This window comes from Moschus berezovskii, chromosome 23 (assembly GCF_049115385.1).
Source record: "Moschus berezovskii isolate FMDL1 chromosome 23, NW_MosBer_1.0, whole genome shotgun sequence".
Taxonomy (NCBI): Eukaryota; Metazoa; Chordata; class Mammalia; order Artiodactyla; family Moschidae; genus Moschus; species Moschus berezovskii.
The window spans coordinates 55,615,746-55,635,097 of NC_142482.1; the positions used below are offsets into that span (position 1 = coordinate 55,615,746).

Sequence of the window (19,352 nt, forward strand, 5' to 3'; positions counted from 1 at the left end):
GCTTCAGATAAGTCTGCTACCTTGATTACAGTGATGATATCATGTCTTTGCATACATCTGAACTCACCAGTTTGTACACCTTAGATATGTGTGTGCATGCTGAGATGCTTCAGTCGTGTCTGACTCTGTGTGACCCTATGGTCTGTAGCCTACCAGGCTCCTCCGTCCATGGGATTGCCCAGGCAAGAATACTGGAGTGGATTGCCATGCCCTCCTCCAGGGGATCTTCCCGGTCTAGGGATCAAACTCGTGTCTGCCTTGTCTCCTGCATTGGCAGGCAAGTTCTTTACCACTGTCACCAATCTGGGAAGCCCTAGATATGTGCAGTTTTCTATATATTGATACTTCAATAAAGCAACTTCAGAAACAGGGAATACAGTTTTTGGCTTCATTGATAGAAATCTTTTGTGCTGCATTCACACACACACGCCCGCACGCACACACACCGTCTCCCTCCATGGCCCTATTTCTCTACATTCCTCCTTGAGGAGGACGACGCCAGCTCTGCAGGAAGTTGCCTCTGAACACCCACTCACCCAAAAAATAAAAAGGGGCTCTTGCCAGTGACTGTGCCCCCGCTTCCTGGGAGCCACAGCTGCCCCCATTCGTCAGTCAGGTATGCTGCCTGCTCACCTTTGAGAGCATTCTCATGAGCAGCCAGCCCCAGGGACTCCCCAGAACAGAGTCGCCCTTCTCATTCTTCTGTTTTGCAACTTAGTGTGTGATGACCGTGGTTGGGAACAGAGCCATCACTGAGGAAACCACACAAGGTGAGGCTAAGTCTTAAGAAAAACAGTTTGCAGGTAAACATCCTACCTGACCGACGGCTGGCTTGGACGGAGAGGTGGCTGCATCACCAGGTAAAGGGGCGAGGGCACTGCCCCGGCCCACTCAGCATTTCTGACCTTTGGGCAAGAGGCGGCCGGCGGAGCTCTGGGTTGGAACAACCTGGGCACTCAGGAAGCTGGCGTGGTCTCGACTCCCTGCCTTTCACTCAGGAAACTCGGGTTGTGGGAGGTGAGGTCCATGCCTGGGAGCTGGCATTTGAGCTTTATCAGGGTGTGAAGATGAGCAGCTGTGGAGAGGACGAGGGGCCCTCCAGTGGGTGGGCAGTGGTGTGGATCTGTGCGGCTTCTTAGAACTCCAGCTGGGGTTTCTGAACATTTGTTTTCTGTGCCAGTGAAGTGTTGCCAGATGTCTGCTCAATTCCATTTCTCATGTGAAATCGCATGGAGAGGTTTAATGCCTTTTAAACTGCTTTGGTCAAAGATGACGGAGGGTGAGGGGGTGATGAGGAATCTCCCCGCCCACGAGACACATTGAGATCTAAGAGCAGGATGCCCTTTCCTCCTCCATGTGTTGTTTTCTCCAACTTAAACACTACGCAGAGCATCTTGTTTCCTTGTGTTCTTAAAATACCCACCGATAGTGAGTATCTATTATCAAACTCCTGTAAGGTGAATGTCAGCAGGGTGTCATCGAGATGCGTTTTCCTAAACACTGAAAGGCCTTCCTCACCTGCACATCCTCCCCGATGATGTGCTCAAGTACTCCTCCTCCTCCTCTAATCTAGTGAAAACATCCCTAAACTTTAAACCACTAAGTCACTGTTACGTTAGCTTACCAATACGGCACCGTTGCCGCCGGAAGGCCCCTGGCAAGTACACCTGTCATTGCAGACCCTGTGCTGCTGAGTGACCATCTCTGGAAGATCTAGACCAGAAAAATCCAATGAGGCACACATAAGAGCAGGCCAAGGTGTGCCCTACCACTTGCTGCTTCGGTGTCCACACCAGTGCTAGGCCACACGCAACCTACCTACCCCGCCAAGCTGTGGTGGGAGGGCCTCAGGCACCCAGCATTTGAAGGCCCCATGAGTCACCCCCGGAACACTGAACGCACACAAGTTGAGAAATTGCCCCTCTGCTTCATCATTCTTCCTTTCAAAGCCTAGGGGTCGAGCTGTAATTTATTCTCTTCTTTACAGTCAGAAAAGGGTTTCCCTGATAGCTCAGTTGGTGAAGAATCTGCCTGCAGTGCAAGAGACCCGGGTTTGATCCCTTGCTCGGGAACCTGCCCTGAAAAAGGAAATGGTGACCCACTCCAGTATTCTTGCCTGGAGAATTCCATGGACAGAGGAGCCTGATGGGCTATATAGTCTATGGGGTCGCATAGAGTCAGACACAGCTGAGCGACTGACACTTTCACTAACACAATCAGAAGAAGTTGCCCCTATACCCTGAGAAAGAATAAAGCTAAGAGGAATTTAGCACCGGGAGTTGGTGATGGACAGGGAGGCCTGGCGTGCTGTGATTCATGGGGTCGCAAAGAGTCGGACACGACTGAGCGACTGAACTGAACTGAACTGAGCCTGCCTTATTTCCCAGTGTCCCAGGTATTGACACGCCCTGGGGTGCCTAGTCTTTTGTTCTTTTATTTTTCAATCAGCAAGATGAGTTACCACCAACGAGCCAGGGAAACCTATTGGCGGCAAAGTTTCCAGCTGGGAGCAGCAGAGGGGAAGAAAAGGGCATGCCCCTCCAACACACTACTGACCCCTAAGTGCCACTCATCAAGCCTGATGCGATCCGCTCCACCCTGTCACAGCTCTTCAGCCTCTCGGCTTAAAAGGGATGAAACTGATAAGTACTTGAGAAACACTGAGAAACGTCCTGAGGGTGTGTGAGAGAGTGGGGAAGAAATCTGTTGAGGGACCACAGTGGCCCCGGAGGAAGGGCAATAGGGTGAGGTGCTAAATTCACGTAAACCCTCTATATCACAGTTTACCTTGCTGGTTAGGCTGAGCCGTGGTGCCTCTGCTGTTAGATCTTCCTATTGAACTAAACAGCAAATCTCAGGGATTTGATTTAGAATGATCCCCAGAATACTTTTCTCTAAGGACTGACATACTTTCAATGAGCAGCAAATCATAGAATTCTGCTTGAGGATATGACTTCTGTGAAATCAAGCAACAAGAAACCTTCCTCTCTCACACCACGAGGGTCTCCCTAAAGCCCTCTGGCAAACCTCAGCCCTCAAAATGTAGACTTTAGGCAGCATTTCAAAATAATCACAGGGTGCAATCTTATTCAGAGGGTTAGATACACAAAATATGGTTACTGCAAACATTCTTGCTCAATTAATCGGCTTGCCAAATTAAGTCAGTGACCCACATTGACTTTTCGAGGTCATACACGTCTCTAAACAAAGAAAAGAGAAGAAAGTGGTGAATGTGGATATTGAATTGCAAGAAGGTTTTACAAAGAGCCTGAATTTGAAATGGGGTTTTATTTCTATTTCAACAATAACTACCATTCTCTTAGTCAGTGGGCATACGTGGAATCCTATCCTCAGGACCATGCCCAGTGTTCATGCTGGTAAAGACAGGTCTGGATACGCTCAGGATCTGGGGATTAGACGCATCTGTTTAGGGTCTGTACGCTTACTGGGCTTAAGAGGTTCCTAGGAAGTAAATTTTTCAACTTTCTCTGTCCTCCGGATTACATAACCCATCTGTGGCAAACAGTAAAGTGCACAGTTGGATGTCATAAGCTGTTTGTGTTCATTTAGTGTCTTTTAGTTCTTCTAGTTGGAGAAGGCAATGGCAAGCCACTCCAGTACTCTTGCCTAGAAAATCCCATGGATGGAGGAGCCTGGTGGGCTGCAGTCCGTGGGGTCGCTAAGGGTCAGACACGACTGAGCAACTTCATTTTCACTTTTCACTTTCACACATTGGAGAAGGAAATGGCAACCCACTCCAGTGTTCTTGCCTGGAGAATCCAAGGGACAGGGGAGCTTGGTGGGCTTCCGTCTGTGGGATCATACAGAGTCGGACATGACTGAAGTGACTTAGCAGCAGCAGTTCTTCTAGTGTGTTCTCCTAGTGTCCCCGGATCTGACCTAAGTCTCACTGCGAACCACAAATCAAGATATCTGATTTAAACAATTGTTTTTGGGGGGCTGGCGGGTGTGTGTATGGCACAGTTGTTAATGAGACGTGAATTTGCAAATAAGTCTTTGGAAGCTTAAGACTAAAAAGGTATAATTTCTAAAGGATTTAGCATGTTGAAAATGGATACATTCAAAACAAGCTTCCTTCTTGAGAAAGAAAATCAACTCTAAGTGTTGTGTCATAGAAACATGGTGTTGCATCTGCACACATCTACACCTACAGCCACACACTCCGCCCCTCCATTTCCCCATTTCTAGCAATTCTGTGACAGAGATCACGCTTCTGAGCAGTTGTCACCATGTTATAAAGTCAAGACTGTTTTACTCACTACTAAGGGTGCCTTGGTGATTACCCATTCCCACTGTCTCCTCCAGTATTTCTGGAGATATGAGTACAGCCCAATTATGGACTGCCTACATGGGAGGGGCAGGGAGAGTATCTTATTCCAAAGGCTGATTCTTTCCCAGACCCATTGAAACAGAATCTCTTGGGTTGGAATCAGAGGGTAAAAAAGATCTCTAGCTAATTCTTACGCACAATGAAGTTTAGTGACCATGGACAGCAAGACTGGAAGTAAATTGGTCCATAACGGAGCCAGACCCGATGCCTTGATTTCATCTCATATGTGTCTCAGCAACTGTAAGCCAGTTCACCACCATGCTCCAATGGTCCAGTGATAAGAAAAAGAAATGTACAAGAAAGGTTTAACTGTGAAGGAGCAAAATAAGAGAAATAAAACCTAAGTAATTCATGCTAAAATGTGAAACAGGATAATTTTCAACTCTTTTTAATGACACCAAGACATCTAAGACATAATTACTTTTAAAGCCATTGTGATTCAGGTAACCAAGATGCCTGAAATTACAAACACATTTTAATATGGATGCCAATTTAGAGCAAATGAACTAGAGAAGTGAGAACAACAAAGCAAAGCAAAATAAAACAAAATAGAAAGTGGGGTTTTTCTTCAAAATATATATATTTTTAATGCTTTATTAAAACATATGGATAGACAGTAAAAGTGTTTCTTGGTCATGTCTAACTCTTGACAACTTTATGGATTGTAGCCCACAACGCTCCTCTGTTCATGGAATTATCCAGGCAAGAGTACTGGAGTGGGTAGCCATTCCTTCCTCCAGGAGATCTTCCCGATCCACGCACTGAACCCTGGTCTCCTGCTTTGCAGGCAGATTCTTTACCATCTTAGCCACCAGGAAAGCCCTGGATAGGTAGGTCAGTCCAGTTCATTAGCTCAGTCGTGTCTGACTTTTTGCAACCCCATGAACCACAGCACACCAGGCTTCTCTGTCCATCACCAACTCCCAGAGTTTACTCAAACTCATGTCCACTGAGTCGGTGATGCTATCCAACCATCTCATCCTCTGTTGTCCCCTTCTCCTCCCGCCTTCAATCTTTCCCAGCATCAGAGTCTTTTCAAATGAGTCAGTTTGTTGCATCAGGTGGCCAAAGGACTGGAGTTTCAGCTTCAACATCAGTCCTTCCAATGAATACTTAAGACTGATTTCGTTTAGGATGGACTGGTTGGATTTCCTTGCAGTCCAAGGGACTCTCAAGAGTCTTCTCCAACACCACAGTTCAAAAGCATCAGTTCTTTAGTGTTCAGCCTTCTTTATGGTCCAACTCTCACATCCATACATGACTACTGGAAAAAACATAGCTTTTACTAGACAGACCTTTGTTGGCAAAGTAATGTCTCTGCTTTTTAATAGGCTGTCTAGGTTGGTCATAGCTTTTCTTCCAAGGGGAGAGCATCTTTGAATTTCACAACTGCAGTCACCATCCACAGTGACTTTGGAGCCCAAAAAATGAAGTCTCTCACTGTTTCCATTGTTTCCCCCATCAATTTGTCATGAAGTGATGGGACTGGATGCCATGATCTTAGTTTTCTGAATGTTCAGCTTCAAGCCAACTTTTTCACTCTCCTCTTTCACTTTCATTAGGAGGTTGTTTAGTTTTTCTTCACTTTCTGCCATAAGGGTAGTGTCATCTTCATATCTGAGGTTATTGATATTTCTCCCACCAATCTTGATTCCAGCTTGTGCTTCATCCAGCCCAGCATTTCACATGATGTACTCTGCGTATAAGTTAAATAACCACCTTGACAATACACAGCCTTGATGTAGTCCTTTCCCGATTTGGAACCAGTCTGTTGTTCCATGTCCGTTCTAACTGTTGCTTTCCTGACCTGCATACAGATTTCTCAGGAGGCAGGTAAGATGGTCTGTTATTCCCATCTCTTGAAGAATTTTCCACAGTTTGCTGTGATCCACACAGTCAAAGGCTTTGGCATAGTCAATAAAGCCGAAGTAGATGTTTTTCTGGAACTCTCTTGCTTTTTCAATGATCCAGCAGATGTTGGCAATGTGATTTCTGGTTCTTCTGTCTTTTCTAAATCCAGCTTGAATATCTGGAAGTTCACATTTCATGTACTGTTGAAACCTGGCTTGGAGAATTTTGAGCATTACTTTGCTAGTGTGTGAGATGACTGTAATTGTGTGGTAGTTTGAACATTCTTTGGCCTTGCCTTTCTTTGGGATTGGAATGAAAACTGACTTTTTCCAGTCCTGTGGTCACTGCTAAGTTTTCCAAATTTGCTGGCATATTGAGTACAGTGCTTTCACAACATCATCTTTTAGAATTTGAAATAGCTCAACTAGAATTCCATCACCTCCACTAGCTTTGTTCATAGTGATGCTTCCTAAGGCCCACTTGACTTCGCATTCCAGGATGTCTGGCTCTAGGTGAGTAATCATACAATTGTGGTTATCTGGGTCATGAAGATCTTTTTTGTATAGTTTTTCTGTGTATTCTTGGATAGACAGTAGTTACCAATAAATATACATATATTTGGGACAGTGTTCAAAAGTTTTCTTGATAAGAATACATAATCAATGGTGTTGGGAGACTACTGCTTTATTTCATTCCTTCACAATCTTGGTAGTTCAGATCAACCTAATAAATTTTTGAATTACAAAATGATACTATTATACAGTCCTCTGTGACCCCTCTTAGAAGATATCTGTATTTTAATAGAGGACAATGCTTACTCCAGAGGAAGCCACTCAAGGTGGGTTTCAGGCTTGCTGGCTGGCAGGTAGATGAGACTTTGGAGTAAAGAAGACTTTCCCAAGAAAAGCATATCCAAGAAGAAATTTCTAAAGGTTCTTAACCCTTCCCTTGGCTGGGATGAGGAAATCAAGACAGGTATGGTTTTTCAGTGAATTCACCAATTACCTTCTATTTTCCCACCTGAGCGGGCATCAAAATATGCTCAAGTAGGTTACTCGTGGTTTCCTTAGGTAGTCTGAGGACAAGTGTCTTGTTGGTGTTTCCTATATTCATATTTTTATTGCAGTTTTACATAGGCTATTTCAGTTTGAAGGATCAACTCCATGAGCACATCAGTCCCTTCGTTTGAAGGAATATTTCATTTGTGTTTTGCTTGGGAAGGAAAACTCAGTTACTTATCCTGCCTCTGCATTTCTCCCTTTCACCCTATACTATAGCCAGAACATGTCTAATTCACATCTCCAAAAATGACAAACATATTTTACAAAGGGATCTGCTTTAGAGTGATCAAGTATCCTAGTTTGCCTGGGATTGTCTTGTTTTAATATTGAGCGTCCTACATTCCCAGAAGCCCTCAGTGTTGTTCACCCAGAACTGCACTACCCAACATGATAGTCACATTGTTATTGTTTAGTCACTAAGTTGTATCTGACTCTTTGTGACCCTCTGGACTGTATTCAGCCAGGATCCTCTGTCCATGGGATTTCCCAGGCAAGAATACTGGATTGGGTTGCCATTTCCTTCTGCAGGGGAGATTTCTGACCCAGGGATCAAACCCACACCCCCTGCATGGTGGGCAGATTCTTTACCACTAAGACTCCTGGACTTCCCCACTAGCCACATGAGGCAAGTTAAGTCTCAGTAAATTAAAACAGATAAAACAGCTCCTCACTTGTACTAGTTATAGTTCAAGGGTTTAATAACTACATGTGGCTTGTAGCTACCTTATTGGCCAAAGTAGATGTAAAAATCTCCATCGTTGCAGCAAGTTCTGTTGGGTAGTGCTGAGCTAGAGGGTTTATACGGCAATTACCTAGAACTAACATCTTTGAAAACAGTACCCTGGTCAGGCATCACCAGTTGGTTGAGCAAACTCATGTGATGAGGCCTGCAGTCTCAGTGAACACACAGAGTGTGCTAGCTCAGCAAAGCCTCAATGAAAACTTTTGTTTTTCAGAGTTCACATTTCCTGATGCATCAGGCTTCTGGAACCGTGCCCCTAATCTTCCCGGCTCCTGGGGATTCATAAACAGTTGTTGGCACTTAGTGAAAATGGGGGCATGGCATATAAAATGAACATGACAGCAAGAAAAGACAATCTGACTCCTTTTAAATTGTGTCCATGAGGGATGAGGGAGCACACCAATTGCGTTCCCATTTGTGGGTTTTCCCCTGATGCACAGCACAGCAAAGAGGGGAGCTGGACCTGACTTAGAGCCAAAGAAGGACATGCAAGAGGAAAACCGTCTTAGGAACAGGTGCTTTTAAGTCAGTTGCATCCCGACTCCAGGCCATCAGCTGGCTGCAGCAAGGGTGCTTCTCCTCTTACGAAGTGGCCAAGAGCCACGGAGGACACAGGACTTTGGTAACACCCCTGCTCCCCCACGTCTAAGGAAAATTAGAAACAGAAATAGGAACAAACCGCCCATTGGTCAGGAGAGTCTTTGCTGCAAGATCTAATTGTGAGCAGAGGGATTTACTTGTTTCAATAATAGGTTAGGCATCTCCTATGGGCCCTACTCTTGAGTCCTTCACTGTCTAGGAGGGGGGATGAATATGTTTGCTGGTTTTTAAAATATAAAGTAACCAATGGTTGTTTGTGAAGATAGTGATGATGATAATGATAATGGTGATGACTAACAATTATTGAGAGCTTTCCACGTGGCAGGCTCTACTCTGAGTGTTTTACATGAAGAAATAAAAGAAGAACACTTTAGGAATGTAAATGCTGGAAGGACCCCCAGGTGACGATGTAACACACTTTCAACATTTCCATGAAATTTAGCAAATAAGCAAAGCAAAACTCTCACAAGTTGCTTGAAAAAATAGCCTAGTAAATCTATTTAGACAATGGATTTTATTTTGCAAATAACCTTCTTTATTTTGGAATGACTCTAGATTCACGGAGTAGTTTCAAAGAAAGCACACAGAGTCCCCATACGATAATTGGTTTCTGAGTCAGAGAGAAATGCCTTCAAGTCCCAGTCCTGCTGTTTATTTTCGTGTCCTTGGATAAGTTATTTAACCACTCAGATCCTCAGATGTGGCTTCCTCAATTGTAAAATGGCACAATAGAAGCTACTTTGGAGGGCTGTGGGAAGGAAAACAATGAGAGAATCTGTGTAAAGTGATTTGTACATGCTTGGGCCGCTGACGTGCTTACTAAACAGTGCATTATTATTTATGTGGATCAGATCTTTGTTTTAATGAATTAATGAAAATAATACGTCATAATAATTTTAAATGGCCAATATTTAATAGCTATGGTTTCAGCTGGGAAAGAGTGAGAGCAGGAGGACAAGGGGGTGACAGAGGATGAGATGGTTGGATGGCATCACCGACTCAGTGGATGTGCGTTTGAGCAGACTCCGGGAGACGGTGAAGGACAGGGGAGCCTGGTGTGCTGCAGTGCGTGGGGTTGCAAAGGGTCGGACACGACTGAGCAACTGAACAACAACAGCCACGAAGTTTCCACGCTTCAAAGGCCGTGTTCTATTTCCTCATCTTGTTCCTTTTCCCAGGCAGTTGAAGAGGCGGTCAGTCTACCCTTCAGCCGGGCTCAGTCCGCACCAGGCCAATGCAGCACTTCGCTTCACATTGTAAACATGTCTCTGCCCACCCACAGAAAGGCAGGGAAGACAGAGCGTACGTGCCCGCTGTCTTAGCTCAGGCGGAACACCGCAGACCGGGTGACTTAAACACAGAAATTTATTCCATGTGGTTCTGGAGGTGAAAAGTCCAAGATCAGGGTGCCCGCAGACCCAGTGTCTGGTGAGAGACCACTCTGTGGCTTGTAGATCATCGTCTTCTTGTTGTATCTCCCCAAGGCAGAGAGCAGAGACAGGAAGCAAACTCTCCCGTGTATTCTCATAAGAGCAATAATCCCATCTTGAGGGCTCCATCCTCATGACCTAATTACCCCTCAAAGCGTCTCCAAACACCGTCTAATTGGGAACTAGAGTTTCAGCATGTGAGTTCTGAGAGGACGCAAACATTCAGGCCGTAGAGTCCATGCAGGATGGGAAGCTGAAATACCCTCCTCTGGTCTGCCCAGTGGGGGCTCCCTGAGAGGGCTCACACTGCACCTCCTCAGGAGCTCTAGGCATGGGCCAGGGGCTCCTTCTTCTGAGGGCTTGGGGAAAGTTCCATAGCTCAGCATCCTGCTGTTCCCCTGCTCGGTTGGGGCTGGAAGTGGCAGGGCAGAGAGATTGGAGGACCTTTTGCAACTTCTTCCCTTTTCTTCCCATTCTACGATTTCTGTGGTCCTGAGAGCTGTTTTTCTGCTTCTCAAACTTCAGAGAGCTCCCAGGATCCCTGGGCCCATGTGTGGTGCATTAGAACCACACATGTGTGTCCCCATCAGAGTGGAAGAACAGTCACTCCTGCTCTCTGATTTCTTCAGAAGAAAATACTAACTAGATAATATTTGGGTTATGAATTCAAAATCAGTTTTCAGAGGCTTCATAATTTGGTAAACAGTTTAACACACTTGAATTTTTCCATATGTCACTCTGTTAGCAGAAGACTTCTAATTATTACTTACAATCCCTGTTGATTAAAGCAAAGACCCCAGGTCAACACTGAGCATTTACTTTTCTTCTTACCTACCCTTGCCCACATGAACAGACCCCCATCACACACACACACACACACACACACACACACACACACAGGTGAGATAATCCACAGACCTTGGACTTCTAGTCTATTTCAGTTGCTCTTTTCAATTCTGAAGAAGCTACTCAGGGGGCACTGGGAAATTCTGAGTTACAGACTCAATGGAAAGCCCCAGGTCAAGAGTAACAGCTCTTCTTCAGTTTAAAAGTTAATGTTGACCTTAAGAGAATTCTAAAATATGCTTGAAAATTGTTTCCATCAAATGTTTTCTGGAAAGAGTTCAGCCTTCTTGCAACGAAGAACCTATTGACAGATTTAGCACCTCAACGTGCCCTTCACCAAAAATACACTGTGAAAGCTGGTCCTGCCACTTTCCAGTCCTGTACTTTCTAGTGGTGGGGTACCTGTCAGTTATATGGGCATTCTGACCAGGTGGCAGCTGTGAGGACGGACAGGCTGGGGGTAATTCCCAACACAAAACCTAACACTGACTGAGTACTTACCACCTGACAGGCCTTTCCTTAGCACTTCGCACGGACTGTCTCATTCAACCTGTGATGAGCTGGGCATGCTCATGAGCCCATTTTTACAGTTGAAGAAACTGAGATTCAGAGTTTCATTCACTTGCTTGCTGTCACAGGGGTGAGAAGGAGTGAACCTAGGACGTGAAGAAGGACACACTGACTCCGGAGTGTCACTCTTGGCCATTAAGTGACCAGGCTTTGCCTCACTTCACTCTGGAGCCCATGCTTCTTTGGAAGTCAACATTTAGCTGCAGACCAGCAGCTTCACTGAACAGAAAGCAATCTGAGGACCTCCCAAATCATCCAGCATCTTGCAAACCTTTCCTCGGTCATCCCTTCTCGCTCAGCATCCCCATAACAATGTCAGTGATGGGAGAAAAATGGCAGCGCTGGGACTGAGCACTGGGTTTTCCCGTGTGGCACTTTGCCCAGTGGCTTCTAGGCCCAGTGTATCCTCTTAGCTCCTGAGACGGTCCTCCCTTTGAAAGCTAAAACTAGACTCATAGGACCAGGGAAGTTCACTGTAACACCATCAAAGAGCCAAAAACTTTGTAAAGGCTCTTCTGTGTTATTGCAACAGTTGGGAGTCAATAGGCCTGCCGCGAAACAATCACTGCTTCCAAGAACATAAAAAAAGTCACCTCCTCAGCACTTCAAGTAGCTCACTGGCAAAGAGGGCTCATGGTTTGAGGTCAGCCTTGAAGACAAGTGGCTAGGCTTCATCCACTCCCTATGTAAGCCTTTTCCATATCATTTTAACATTACTCCCTCTAAATCTTGGAAGGTGGACAGGGAAGGGGAAAAGGCAGAATATCACGGAAAAAGTTTTGGTATCTTTGAAGACACGTATACAAAGGGTTGATACTGGAGTAGAGGGTCAGGAAGAGACCTTACCTCTGACCAGCTGAGAAGCAGCTGTACTTCTGTCAACAGGAGCTCACAAGCTATAAAACATTCTCATCCTGAGCAGGCCAGGTTTCAAAGAAATCTACTGCTGCTGAAGATAAGAGAGATGCTGAGTTTATTCTGCATTGGCATGTGATTTATTTTTGGCACCAATAAAAACTGGAATCCCTTTGAGTAGCCCAGAAATGCCATGAACCTTCTGGAGGAGAATGATGGAAAATGTACCTCCACCAACCAGATAATGTAAAACATTCTAGATTAATAATTGATACCTAATGATTCAGACAGGGTTGGCAGACAGAAAATGCCAAGAAGGCCTACAGATTTGACCTTAAACTTCAGCCATTTTGTAAACAAGTGTTCTGAGAGGTTTCACTTCATTTTCATACAGGTCAAGTGTGGCATTTCTATTCACGGGTCAGTCAAGTAAATTATTAACCAAAACAACTCCTTTTGACCAAATGAGTCAATTCTGCAATAAACAATTTGGCAGTTTGTGTGTGTTTTTGGATCTTTTTGTTTACTTTTTTGTTAAGGGGATTTAAAAAAAAACAAAAACCACAGCAACCTTTTCCTTGCTTTTATGAAACACTGCCCTATGTTTCCAGGCAGAAAAGCAAAAAAACTTTCAAAAGGTCGCTTGATGTCATTTCAGCAATGCAGAAATAAGAAAACCAACTAACATGAAAAAAAAAGATGTATCGGATAACAATCTTTGGCAGATGTCTTAAAGCAGAATATATAAACATGCCTGCCATAGACGTAATACTAAGAGGATTTCACCTTGAAACTCGATAGCTGTAATTCCTTAATAAAGACCACTTGTTTGTCAAGGGCTAGATTAATCTCTGAGCCGAGTTCTACAGGAAATCAAATTCTGGTCCATTATAGGAGTCATTATAAATATCCTCCCTGAGTATAAATTTGAGATGGAACAAGAGGCAAATAAAGCCTTTCCTCATCCCAAGCCAAGGAGTCAGTGCATGTAAACACAGCCTGAGGTCTTGAGGTGATTCTCTAAAGCTTCAAGGGGGCACATGATCCTGTTTCCCCATAGGATCAAGCCCTGTTCTGTATGGAGGACACTGAATTCCTTTGGTTTCTATAGAGTAATGGCCTTCACTTTAGGGGTGATTTTCTCCCCATGGACTTTTGGTAATGTCCAGAGATACTTTTGGTTGTGATATTGGGACCCTCGGTGGCACCAAATACACAAAGTAAATCTAGATAGCATCACAAAGGCTCAGGAAATTAGATTGTCATTGGAACCATGGTCTACGAAAGTCGGGCTAGGACCTGTGTGCTAACCCTAAACAGGGTGACTGATTGCTCAAATAAAAGATTTAAATAAGACTCAGAGAGTCTTAAGATAATAATCAAAATTTCTAGGATACAACTGAAAACCCTGGCCGTACCAAGAACCAGAAAAAGCACAGCTTGAATTCAAAGAGACAATCAACTTCGACCAACTGAGAAATGAATCAGATATTGGAATTATCTGACAAAGCATGTAAAGCAGCTTTACATTAATTTAAAATTAAGAACTAAAAAATGCTCTAATGGGCAATTGAAAATTCTCTTGAAACAGATGAAAAATAGAAAATATCCACAAAGAAGTAGAAACTATAAAAAAAGAACCCAATTAAAATTATGGAATTGAAAGATACAGTAATAGAAAAAACCAAAAAACCTCACTGAATGGGCTCAGTACCAAAGTAGAGATAACAGAGTATACAATCAATTAACCTTTTTTTTTTTTTTAAAAGGAAGCTCCATTTATTTACTTATTTTTTAATTGAAGGATAATTTGTTTTTACAGAATTGTGCTAGTTTCTGCCAAACATCATTTCTGGACCAATTTACTCAAGTCAAAAACCAGAGAGAAAATAGACTGGAAAAAACAAAACCTAATTAGAAGAGCCTTTGGGAACTATGGGACAACAACTAAAGATCCAAAATTCATACCATTGGAGATACAGAAGGAAAATAGAAAAAGAGTTAGATTGAAAGAGCACTTTTTTTTTAATGGCTGAAAATTTCTCAAATTTGGTAAAAGATATAAATCTACAGACTTAAGAAACTACACAATCTCCAAATATGGGAAGTCCAAAGAAATTCAAACCACAACACATTGTAAATACACTTCAGAAAACTAAAGATAGTTTTCAAAACAACCAGAGACAAATGAAGCATTAACCATAGCGGAACATAGATTCCAATAAAAGCATATTTCTCATCTAAAACAGTGGAAGCCAGAAGGAAGTCGCACAGTATTTTTCAAGTGCTGAGAGGAAAGAACTGTTAACGGTGAATTCTGTATCTTAGAAAACTATTCTTTAGGAATGAAAGGGAAATAAAAACATTCTCAGATGAAGGAAAACTTAAAAGAATTTTGTTACTAGAAGACTTGCCCTTAAACCATGGCTAAAAGAATTACAGTCAGCCCTCCATATCTATAAAGGCCCTGGTTACTCAGATGGCAAAGAACCTGCCTGCATGCAGGAGGCCCAGATTCGATCCCTGGGTCAGGAAGATCCCTGGAGAAAGAAATGGCAACCCACTCCATTATTCTTGCCTAGAGAATTCCAGGGACAGAGGAGCCTGGTGGGCTACAGTCCATGAGGTTGCAAAGAGTCAGCCATGACTGAACATGTCCATATCTATGAGTTCCACATTTACAGATTCAACCAACTGCAGGTCAAAGATATTCCCCACTCCCCAAAATTCCAGAAAGTTCCAAAAAGCAAAAGTTGAATTTGCCAGACAGTATTATTGACATAAAATTTTTATTGTATTTATAACTATTCATAGACATACCTCATTTTATTGCACTTTGCTTCATTGTACTTCACAGAAAATTGCTTTTTTGTTTTTTACAAATTGAAGGTCTGTGGGCAACCCTGCATCAAGTAAGTCTATCAGCACCAATTTTCTAACAGATCTGTCACTGTGTGTCTCTATGTCACATTTTGATAACTCTCACAATATTTCAAGCCTTTTCACTATTATTACATCTGTTTGGTGTTCTGTGATCAGTGAGTTTTGATGTTTCTACAATGACTCACCAAAGGCTCAGATGATGGTTAGCATTTTTTTATTAATGAAGTATTTTTAAATTAAGATATGTATATTCTTTCAGAAATAATGCTACTGCACACTAAATAAACTATAGAAGAGTGTAAATACAACTGTTATATGCCCTGGGAAACCAAAAAATTGCAAGCGACTCACTTTATAATGCTATTTGCTTTATTGTGGTGGCCTGAAACTGAACCTGTAATATCTCCAAGATCTGCCTGTACATAGCATTTATTCTATAGTAGGGATTATAAGTAATCTAGAGATTTAACATGTACAGGAGGGTGTACCTAGGTTAGAGGCAAATGCTACACCATTTTATATAAGGGACTTGAGCACATTTGGATTTTGGATCTGCAGGAGGTCTTAAAACTAATCACCCAAGGATCTCGAGGGGTGTCTCTAATTCTAACTGGAGACGATGACAAAAGGATGAAGCTTGAAGCATCGGAAAGGATGAAAGAACAAAGCGGAGAGCAGACATGTGGTGTAAACAATAGCCTAACTCTTCTCATGAGTCTTAAAAATTGCTTAATGAGTAGAACAAAAGTTACAACACAATCTGATTTCTAAGACTATGATATTTAAAAGTGGGGAAAGTAAAGGGACTAAAATGGAAGCAAGGCATCTAAGAGGCAAACAGTAATGCCAGTAGGCTGTAATAAGTCACATGTGTATATTGTGAATCATGAAGAAACCTATACAAACAGATACACTCAAAAATGCTATAATTAAACCAAGATAGAACCTTAGGACGTGTTTAACGAACAAACAGCAGGCATGAAAGGAGGAACAGTTGTAAAAAACAAACAAAAAACAGAGGAAGCAAGGAGAAAACAAGTAACTAAATGGAAAACTTAAGTCCTAATAAACTAAAATCTACCTTAAATGTAAATGCGTAACCATTTCTATTGAGCAGAGACTGGCACAGTGGGTTAAGGAAAGCCTCATAACTCGTCTGTGACGATTACATGAAACTTACTTTAATGTCAACAAAATAAGTAGGCTGACAGTAAAAAGATTAAAAATATGTACCATGTAAGCATTAATTTCAAAAAGAAAGAGTAATAATATTAATATCAGATAAAGTAGGCTTTATCTGAGCAAAGAAACGTACTAGAGACAAAGTGATACATTCAGTTCAGTTCAGTTCAGTCGCTCAGTCGTGTCCGACTCTTTGCGAACCCATGAATCGCAGCACACCAGGCCTCCCTGTCCATCACCAACTCCCAGAGTTCACTCAAACTCATGTGCATCGAGCCGTTGATGCCATCCAGCCATCTCATCCTCTGTCGTTCCCTTCTCCTCCTGCCCCCAATCCCTCCCAGCATCAGGGTCTTTTCCAGTGAGTCAACTCTTCGCATGAGGTGGCCAAAGTATTGGAGTTTCAGCCTCAGCCTCAGTCCTTCCAATGAACACCCAGGACTGGTCTCCTTTAGGATGGACTGGTTGGACCTCCTTGCAGTCCAAGGGACTCTCAAGAATCTTCTTCAACACCACAGTTCAAAAGCATCAATTCTTCGGCGCTCAGCTTTCTTCACAGTCCAAGACTCACATCCATACATGACCACTGGAAAAACCGTAGCCTTGACTAGACGACCTTTGTTACAAAGTAGTATCTCTGCTTTTTAATATGCTACATTATATAATGTTAAAGGGATTAATCACCAGGAAGATAAGTGATTCTGAAGTTGTATATACCAAATAATAGAGTCTTAAACACATAAACGGAGAAGGCAATGGCAAGCCACTCCAGTACTATTGCCTAGAAAATCCCATGGATGGAGGAGCCTGGTAGGCTGCAGTCCGTGGGGTCGCTAAGGTTTGGACACGACTGAGCGACTACACTTTCACTTTTCACTTTCACACATTGGAGAAGGAAATGGCAACCCACTCCAGTGTTCTTGCCTGGAGAATCCCAGGGATGGGGGAGCCTGGTGGGCTTCCGTCTATGGGGTCACACAGAGTCGGACATGACTGAAGTGACTTTGAAGAAGAAGAAGAAGAAACACATAAAGGAAAAACTGATAGACTGTAAAGTAGAGATAGCCTAATTTATAATTATTGTTAGGGCTTTCAATACTGCTCTTCAACAAATGACATAATTATTAGATAAAAAAATCAGCAAATCAGAGTGCAGTTTCTATATACAAATATACATGACTCAAACATGGTACTGTACAGGCTGCTAAAATAAGGTAGCCAGAGCTTAACTGCTAACCTTCTTATGGTGAATTTCCCAGGAAAATAGACATTCACACGAGTATTAAAAGGTTGAAACTGGAATTGCTGATTGGTCAATATTGAATAAATTTCTTAACTTTGCTGATTAGTTGAGCATGTAAAAGTTTACTTGAAATATCTGAGTTCTTTCATGAGAAAACTCACACATTTCTGATTAACAGTTTTGCAAAACATGAAATCTGATATGGCATTAAAAAAGTCATTTTTATGTACAAATTTTCTCTTTAATAACTTCATTAGACCTCACATAATCAAGTGATACAGTAATTCAAGCAAGAGAAATACACTTGACTATTTTAGAACTTAGGTACAAACCAAAGTAATTCAAGAAATAGTGAAAACTCACTGGCCGGATTGTTAAGACACTTGTGTTCTGGTCATGGCTCCCTCCATTACTAGCTGTGTGATTTGGGGCAAGTCCCTTAACCTCTCTGAGCTTTAATTTCTCATCTGACCTCAAACGGTTCTTTCCTGCTCTAAACCTTCAAGACAATGTGAGTCAATTTCATGCTTGTAAACAGGAAGAGTTCTTTGGCCTTGCAACTGAAAACACACCATCAAAATTATCAAGAGAACTCAGCTCCTTTGAGTGGGTCCAAGAAGGTTAATACAGACACTGCCTTCTACTGTGAAAGCAGAGCTAGAGATCAGAGAATAGGGTAGATCTGGATCGGGTTTCCCGATGCAACAGCCAACCTGAAGGGCCAGGAAAGTTCTCATAGATTGGAAAAGAAAAAAAAAAAGGTTATGATGCCTTTCAGAGTTGGCTTGGTTTACACACATGGTTTCACCAAACGGACTTCAGATGGGAACTTTTAATAAATGTTCTAGCTTTTAAAAAGCAGGAGAGTAACAATGACCTCCGAGAGAAACAAGTGCTGTTAGATGGGATGTAAATAACCCAAAGGGTGAAACGCTTCATTCTAACTCAGTTCTCAGCCGCTTGTACAGCAAATGGATGAGGGGCCCTAGGGATGCAAAGTCCACTGGAAGGAAGATCCTAGTCTCCCTGAACCTGGCTTCAACTGGGCATGGCACACATCTAATTATTTCCAGAAACACCTACCTTTTATTGGGGGAAAGAGCCATTAGAAGACTGTAGGGGTGATATTGGTTCAGAGGCAGCAGGGCTTCTAGATAAATACAAACAGCTCTGGGTGATGAGAGCGGTAATGATCAGGAAATCCAAGGGTAAGAGACACTTCCCCTGCCCCAAGCAGATATTAAGAAAACCACAATACCAGAACTGATCCATGCAAGCAAAGTTAATTAGCATCTAGAATTTGCCTGCTACCATAAACAGTGCTGGCTTCCCAGGTGGCTCAGTGGTAAAGAATCTGCCTACCAATGCAGGAGATGTGAGTTTGAGCCCTGAGTTGGGAGGATCCCCCGGAGAAGGAAATGGCAGCTCACTCCAGTATTCTTGCCTGGGAAATCCCCTGGACAGAAGAGCCTGGCGGGCTACAGTCCACAAGGTCACAAAAGAGTCAGACACGACTTAGTGACTAAACAACAAATAAAAAGTGCTGAGGACCCAGAGGTGTATCAGATACCCCGGGAGGAGCTCATAAAATGATTGGCTCCCCAGAATTGCACCAGAAAGAGGTAGCCCCCACTCAGCTGGGAATTTAATAATGGGACTGTTCACTAAAGGATGAACAAAGTGAAGAGAGCTTATAAGGGCTGCAGAGGTATAGATCAACTTTGAAAGGAATGAGCCA

At 42.9% G+C, this 19,352-nt stretch overlaps 1 protein-coding gene across 2 annotated transcripts in view; it reads left to right on the forward strand.

Moving 5' to 3' along the window:
- Positions 1-633: 633 nt before the first annotated feature.
- The window catches only part of ADTRP (androgen dependent TFPI regulating protein), an 88,628-nt gene continuing 69,909 nt past the window's right edge, over positions 634-19,352 (forward strand). Inside the window, exon 1 of one of the 2 annotated variants that reach the window (XM_088831335.1) lies at positions 634-770. The gene's annotated coding sequence lies outside the window, so the exon portion shown is untranslated. The other variant, XM_055405860.2, reaches the window with a different exon arrangement.